Source organism: Ipomoea triloba, chromosome 6, assembly GCF_003576645.1.
Source record: "Ipomoea triloba cultivar NCNSP0323 chromosome 6, ASM357664v1".
NCBI classification, from domain to species: Eukaryota; Viridiplantae; Streptophyta; class Magnoliopsida; order Solanales; family Convolvulaceae; genus Ipomoea; species Ipomoea triloba.
The window spans coordinates 8,577,109-8,585,876 of record NC_044921.1 but is presented as its reverse complement, the minus strand read 5'-3'; the positions used below and the strand labels follow the sequence as shown (position 1 = coordinate 8,585,876).

The window sequence follows — 8,768 nt, the reverse complement described above, 5'->3', positions numbered from 1 at the left end:
CAAAAAAAAAAAAAAAAAAAACTGAGTTTTAGCAGTAAAGAAAACAAGAAACTGAAAAAAACAACAGAGTAGAGATTCAGAAACCGGCAAGATGTTGCGATTAACAAAGCACATCACAATGCAGCAAGAAATTATTGCAAATGTACACTCACCAAACGTGGGAAAAATGGAACATTGAACTCAAAAACAGAGAAAGAAACATACTTGGTACTGAAAATACTTACAAAAGGAAGGTATAGTTTCAGGAGAGTTACTTTTTAGTGAAATATGAGATGGTATTGTCTCCTTTCTGAGGCTGTGAGTGCGTTCATCATGTCCTTTTCAGTTCTCTGGATGTGCAAATCTTTAATTAAGGGCAAATTATGGTTTCTTTAATTATTTCAAAAAACACATTTTAGATTTTATCATTTTTGATTTACTCTAATTTATTCCCCCCACCCCACCCAAAAAAACAACAACGCAATGAGCCAACAAGTGACATAAGCATTATTATGAATTTTTTTTTTTTTTTTGACAAATAAAAGCATATATTCTTATTAAAGCTAAGTAGGTAAGAATGAAAGAATACAATTTGAAGGGGCAGGGTCCAGGTTTGAGGGCCAGACTAAGAGCCGGTCATCATAGTTAATGTATTGGCAAATTTGTTCGAGTAGTTTTTGTTATTGTTCTTTAAATTCTATAATTTTTTTTCAATCAATCAACTAGGACTATATATTGTCTTTCAAAAAAAAAAACTAGGACTATATGTTGAAGTTAATTTTATTTGTATTCTTATAATTTGAACTCATGTCATCTCATTCATACACTTGACTCATTTTCTTCTTTTTTTTTTCCTTTAATAAATGCCATAATATTTAAAAGAGTTAATTCGAGAAATGGTCATTCGACTATTGACTTTTACCAATTTTTGTCATCAACTTTTAATTTTACCAAAGTTGGTCCCTTAACTATTGATTTTGTACCAATTTTGGTCCTTGACTTTTAATTTTACCAAAGTTGGTCCCTTAACTATTGATTTTGTACCAATTTTGGTCCTCGACTTTTAATTTTGCCAAAGTTGGTCCCTTAACTATTGATTTTGTATCAATTTTGGTCCTTCTGTTAAATCAATGTTAAATAGGTGTTAAAATTGATGGCAAAAATGTCAAACCAAATATTTTAACATTTCTTCTTCACTTTGTTTCCCCTCCTCCATCGCAAGATTATATAGGGAACAATGTGAGTCAATATATTTATTTTTTTACATTTTATGTTAAATTTTTCCAAGTAATTAAATTTTTTTTCTGTATTTTTTTTGTTTTTGTTTTTGTTTACTGCAATGTAATATATATACTCTGTAATAATTTTTTTTTTTTTTTGTAAATTCTCTAACTAGATGTGGAATGTTATTGTATATTTTATTGTTGTATTATGTGTTTTTTTTTATTATTTGATAGCAAAAATGGTAGAAAAGGGCACCACTAGGAGGGGAAACAAAGTGAATAATAAAGGTTAAAATATTTGATTTGACATTTTTGCCCTCAATTTTAACACCTATTTAACATTGATTTAACAGAAGGACCAAAATTGTTACAAAATCAATAGTTAAGGGACCAACTTTGGAAAAATTAAAAGTCGAGGGCCAAAATTGGTACAAAATCAATAGTTAAGGGACCAACTTTGGTACAATTAAAAGTCGATGACAAAAATTAGTAAAAGTCAATAGTCGAAAGACCATTTCTGGAATTAACTCTATTTAAAAACAAAAAATCATAGTACTTGACAACATTTCTTTTTATTTGTCGAACCCAATAGGTAAAGCATGATTATCGTACCAAAATGTCACAAGTTTAATTTTTGTTAACAGTCTTTTAGTCAATCTCATTGAATAAGGTCTTCTTAATATAATTTACCTTTTATGTGTAGTTTACAAGTTATTATGCAAAAATGGTTAGTTATTGAATAGTAGTTGCGTGTTTGGTTCGAAACTTTTTAAAATACCTTTTTATTTAATTTAATGTTTGCATACTAAAAATATTCATGTTGGTGCGGTAGTTGTCACTTTATGACATGTCAGTGTCGTATATATCAGGAAAATTTGTGCTAAAATTCTAAAGAGATATTTTATTCTATATGGATTATATTATATAACTCTAGTAGCATAGGTATTAAAATCTCATTTGATTTTTAAAAATGCAATACTTGCTTGAGCAATGTTATCTCTATCACTATGAAATTCTTACTTGAAGAAATGCATCGCCAATAACTTATAAAATAATGTTACATACCTCTTTTTATTCTTTTAAATATTTATATATATTATAAAACTTTGTCTAAAACACTGCCGTTTTAAACTTCCATTCGAACTCTTCGCAAAACTTCTCAGTATAATTAGCAACACATCCAAAAAAAAAAAAAACGTCTTGATCTGACCTTCAAGACATTTGCACTCTTCATCACAAAGCTTTTCCGTATATCACACAAATCAAATATTCATAGAATCACATAGCAAGCATAAAATAAATATTATGTATGCAGTATGTAATATAATGTTTATGTAAATTAAGCTTTATTTTATGAGAATATATAGAAGAAACATTATAAACATACTACATGATGAATGAAAATAATTATGATGTACTTGTAGTTTAGTGTTTATATATCAATTAAAGTTTAGATTTATGATCCTAGCTATAGAATAAATATTATGAACATAGTACATTATCAACGTTATTAAACAATATGCACATGTAGTATAATGTTTATGCTAATTCAACTTTGTTTTTTTTATAAACATATAGAATAAATTAAACATTATGAACATACTAATTTATTACATGATTAATGAAATAAAATATGTTGTACTTGTAGTTTAATGTTTGTGTACATTAAGGTTTAGGATTATAAACATATAGAATGGATATTATTAAACATGAGGACGACTTAATATAAAATGACATAGGTTTTATTAGAGTTCAACATGCATAGTGGAGTGGTGGGCCATAGTCCACGATATAATTTGTGTCAATTTTCAATCATTATACTGTGAACCACTAACATAGGGTTTGTTTTTAATATACTAAATGTTTATTTTTATTATATTGAATGTTCATTTTTAGTGTACTAAATATTCATTATTTGGTATACTATCTAAAAATAATATTCAATACAATAATAATTAACTTTCGGTATATTAAAAATGAATATTTACCAGTGATTCAAATTGCAATGTAGAGTGTAGACCATGATACACATAGTATAAGTTGTTAGTTTTTCTCTTCTAACATGATATTATTTAATTGAATTTTTCAATATTTAATTATTAACTCATTTTTAAATAGTAATGATGTAAGCTAATCTATGAGTATCCAATAAATGAAAGTCACATTAATAATTAGAGAAAAATTCAACAAGAAAAAAAAAATTTCTAACTTATTTAATGTGGCACACTCAAACAACTACCCTTGTATTTGTTAGAATAATAAATTACTACTAAGTTTCAATTTAAATGTATATATGTGTGTACACAATTAAGGAAGGTTTCATGTTTGAATTAAGAAGTACGGAGTATTATTTACAAATTAGAGCATCCACATTGATGCATAATGGCTGATTTATGTCAAGAGAGAAAGGAAGAGAGAGATGGAGTGGGGAGCTTATGCAAATTTTTGGGTTTTTTCAGAAAATGGGATCCACCTTTTACCAATTTCAACCGCACAAATGCGCCCAGCGGGCGCGTGTAGTGCACACGCGCCTTACAGTAACTTTGTTTTTTTTTTTTTAAATTATATTTGTTTATTTTTTTCCCTCTCATCTCATTTTCTCTTTCCTAATCACACTTACGAAAACTCTTTAATTACCGCGAAATATCCAGAGCATCCTTAGAGCAACCCTATCAATTTATATGGGGTTTTTGGTACAGTAAACAATGACTTAGAGGTGAGAGAAAAGGAGAGAGTGTGTGTTTTGGTTCTTCTGTAAATGAGGAGTTATTGCAATAGTAAAGTCTGCACACGGAAATCCAAAATCTGCGCGCCAAGCTGCGTGGATTGAACTAAAGGCGCCCAGCGGGTGCGTCAGGCGCGCTCAGCATAATCTTATTATTTTTTTTTTTATAATTTCAGTTTTGTTTTGTTTTGTTTTTTTATTCATCCCTCCCCATTTTCTCTATCCTAATCACACTTACAAAACTCCTCAATAACCGCGAAATATCCCCACTGATAAGGATGCTCTTATCAATGGAGTTTTTTCGCGGTTTTTAAGGAGTTTTTATAAGTGTGATTAGGAAAGAGAAGATGAGAGTAGAAGAAGAAAAAAAAACAAATTTGATTTATTAAAAAATAAATAAAATCTGTTTGTTAGGCGCGCCCAGCGGCACGCGCCCGCTAGGCGCTTCTTGTGCTTCTCACGCACAGTTCACGTGGCTAAATAATTAATGTTGTGGACCCCACTTTCTGAAATAACCCAAGCATTTGCAGGAGGAGCTCTCCCCTTCTCTCTCTTCTTTATCACTCCTTCATGTGGACAATTACTATTCCAAGAACCAAGTATTATGCATTGATGTAGATAGTGCATCAAACAAAATAAAATAAAATTAAATCGAAAATATGGAGAGTGAAAGCAGTGTGTGGAAAAGCGCGTGGGGTGTGTACATTATTTTGGTCTTTGGACGTGTCCGCCGACAGATACAAGTCGTTTCAGAATCCAGCATTCCAACCCATTCCAGCTTGTAATTTCTTTTTCTTTTCTTTTGTTTTTTTGTTTTTTTTCTTTTATTCTATTATGATTTTATGACCACCAAATCTTTACCTGTGCTGTGTGCATAATATTATTAAAAATCTTAATTATATTCCTGAAAATATATATTACGTCACTGATTCACCACCGAACCAATAAAACAAATTGTCGAAATTCAAAAACTAGTTATCACACGAGCGTTGCGCGATTAAACCAATGCCCAATGCGTATTTTTAAATTAATATTTCTTAATTGGTTAGAGTAGTCATATAATAATGAGAGAGACAAAAAACACTAAATTAATAAAATCAAAGAAATAGTCTCGATGCTTATATATTTTAATAAAACATAATGAAATTGTAAATAACTAAATTACAACTAAAGTAAGTAGAAACAAATAAACCACTTACATGGGAGCAAATGATGTGTTATCATTGTCACTTGTTTGGACACCGGTCCGACCATTTAAAATTCACGTGTAATTGTATTTGTTATCAAGTACTTTATAATTCGTTCGGGCAGGTTTGACAATGACATTTGAGATGATGTACTATTTGTTGGTTTGTAAAGTGATATCATACATTCCAATGTTATTATCAAACACTGTACTATTGATTGAACCCGAGTTCCTTGCATCTAGATATAGCATTTACAATAATGTTGGTGGTGAATGAGAGCATCTTCATAATAATAATAATACTAATAATGATAAAAATAATAATAAAAAAAAATAATAATAATAAATAAATAAAAGGGAGAAGTTTTTACTATTTACTTACAGTTTCATCCTTAAGGACGATGAGCATATATTTTTTCTCACACGTTCCAATAGCATTTTTGGTTCGTTTTTCTTAATGACATGAACTGTACAACTCCAGCCCACAGTTTGTGTGTTAATATCAATTAACTTTACTGCATTTGTCATGACTAATATTCTTGTGCCATGGGAAATATGTTCATGTTATAAAATAATATAATGTGAACCACAACATAAATTCAAAAATCATAAATTAGGGAGTTAGGAGTAACTAAAATGTGTAGATTATAGAGGAATATAATGAGAACCACAACATTACTTACAAGAATACAAGTATAGATTGACATATTATACAATAGATATATTGACATAACGATATTGAAGTTATACTAATTAATATGTATATACCATCATTGATTTAAAAAAAAAAACTGTAATCATTATGAGTACAAATACAAATAATAGAATTAGCATGATAATATTTTGACAATCATACCTATAGAATTTCAAGTAGATGGTGTGTTGCAGAATATGTTAGGTTTAGTTTATGGTGAATACGAGTGAGAAGGGGAGGGGTTTATATATTGTTGTTTTCTGTAGAATAATGATTTAGTTAGGAATCTATACAAAATTGTATTATAGAATCCTATTAAGAGTTCAATATTCTAATTTTAAGTTAGGAATCTATACAGAATTGTATTATTGAACATTGCCAATTTGTTTGAAAAATGCAATAAAGAAACAAATTGCCTAAAGAATTTAATGTTAACTTCCGTTATATTTAACGGAAAGAATTTGGTAAAATTATAAATGATTAGGATATATTAGGAATTTAATTGGAGGTTGCACAATAAAAAGAACACAAAGTACAATATGTTATAGAGACTATTACACCAACATTTTTTTTAGTTCCAGTTAGGGGTCTAACATTATTGGCTCTTATTATAAGTGTAGATGTCATAAAATATTAATTATGGGAAATCTGATTGGATGATGCCATAATTTAAAATTTTGGATCATTAAATTTTTAAAATTTATCTCAACACGGACAACACAAAACACACACACACATATATACACACACACAAACATATGATCAGATAGGGAAGACAGAATACCAATACTCACTAAACTAATACTATAACAATGTAAAACTCATCTAAATCTAAATAATAATAAAGAATAAGGGCCAAATTGGCCACCGAACGTAACGCGAAAGTGCAATCAGGCCACTCGACCAAAAAAAATGCAATTACATCACTCAACTGCGCAAATCCTTTCGATTTCACCTCATAGCCGGTTCCTGACCATTTCTTCCCGTTAAGCGCTGACCTGGCTGATTACTTGGCATTAGTAATTGTTTTTTGTTTATTTTACTTAGTTTTTGTTGCTTCCGTGTAAGAACACAAATCCAAATATAGAATCAGGAATATGGCTTATCCTGTCTCTCACTCCATACAGCAGCAGCTTGCTTACACACAAAATCAATAATCGAAAAGCAAAAAGCATATTCCAAACCTCTTGCATATGAGAATACCCTTTTACCCCATCAGAGATCCTGTTAGCTTCTTTAATTTCTTTATTAATAATTTCCTTTTCACACACAGCGAGAACAGGCTTTAGCGACTGTATAATCTTGATTATCGTCATGAAACTGCAGTAGTTTTCATATTCTGCGCCTTCATCCCAAAACAAACAGCCATTAACAACTAATTGAAACAAGCTGAGAGTTGGATTTGTAAATTGACTGGTCAATGCGGTACAAGAGGTCTTCGTCGAAAGAGGCGGCGGTGAGGATGACTTGAGGGAAGCTGGTGGCGGCGCTGATCGGACCACTCAACGAAATACATTTTCCGACTTTGGCGACTCCGTGCAGCGACTCCGAACACCAACTGTATGCGGGAATGCCGAGGCAGGGAATGGCCGGGACAACGTTCACAAGCTAGGAGATCTTCTCGTCGAGCGTGAGGCGGGAGACGAGATCTCTTAGTCGAAGGCGGATGGAGAGATCCGGCTGGCAGAAGCCCAAGGTTTTGGTTTGTGGGTCGAAAGGATCGCAGGAGAGCGGCGGCGGAGCTAAGGAGCAATTCTAGGCAAAACACGGTTGCGTGGAGTAAGGAAAACAAAAACTAAGGAAAATAACAATTACTAATGCCATGTCATCAGCCAGGTCAGCGCTTAACCGGAAGGACGGGTCAAGAACCGGCTAACAGGTGAAATCGAATGAATTTGTGCTGTTGAGTGATGTAATTGCACGTTTTTTTGGTTGAGTGGCCTAATTGCAGTTTCGTGTTACGTTCAGTGATCAATTTGGCCCTTATTCCTAATAATAATAGTATCTCCTCGACCCTTCACTCTACCACTTTCCTTCCACCCCTATGAGCGGTAGCATGTACTTCAGGCACTACCTTTAAATCAACGGGTGGGGGCATTATGATTTTTCATAAGAGTTTGTTATGTTTTTCTGCCACAAGTAATGTTGATAAAAGTTAGAATGTAGTATAATTTTTCTCGATATACTATTGTTGGAGTATTAGGTTACTAGCATTAAAAGTTGATAGAGTCTTCTTTATTAATTCTTCATGTGTGACACTGTGACAGACTGCTTATACTGTTTCAACTATGAGACGACACGATGTAATATCGAGTTATACGCAGTCACATATTTAAAATATTAGAATCTCAAATTTAGCTCATATTTAAAATAGTAGAATCTCAAATTTAGCTAATCAATTTTTGCTTGAGAGAGAAGTAAGGTCGTTTGTTGATTGAAGCGATCCTTCAGGGACTACTACATGACTTGCGGATCTTTTTCAGTCAAGTACTCATTCTTGAGGTCTTAGTTTAGATGGTGATGAAGGAAAACCAATGCTTTTGCCTTGTTAGAATATTTGAATATGATCTGACTTAAATAGCAAGACGTGAGGTAAATTTCAACGTCTAAAGTCCATGTTACGTAATTATTACCATTAAGAGAAAACTCAACGAATTATCTCTTATTGATGTTAGACATTTTCAAAAAATTCTACAATAATTCAATGAATGAAATTTAGTATCAAGTTTTGAGAGACATAATATTTTACATTTATCATAATATTCATGCTAAATATATTAGAATAATCTAAGGCAACATACAACATTTGATAAGCCAACAACTTTTTAATAAGCAACACATAAATTACACCTATATTAAATCAACAAAAGCATTTTAGATGACTAAAACTATAAAAGCATAGTTCTTCTTAACAAATCACATAATATGATAGTAGTAAAAAATGAGAACAATACTTACTCT

The 8,768-nt window shown here is 31.2% G+C and overlaps 1 protein-coding gene across 4 annotated transcripts in view; it reads right to left on the bottom strand.

The window, feature by feature from the left end:
* LOC116022684 overlaps positions 1-369 on the bottom strand; it is a 6,835-nt gene extending 6,466 nt beyond the window's left edge. Inside the window, exon 1 of one of the 4 annotated variants that reach the window (XM_031263503.1) lies at positions 255-369. The gene's annotated coding sequence lies outside the window, so the exon portion shown is untranslated. Of the gene's footprint in view, positions 1-152 lie in introns of all 4 variants that reach the window. The other 3 variants (XM_031263501.1, XM_031263502.1, XM_031263500.1) reach the window with 3 other exon arrangements.
* Between the last annotated feature and the right edge of the window lie 8,399 nt (positions 370-8,768).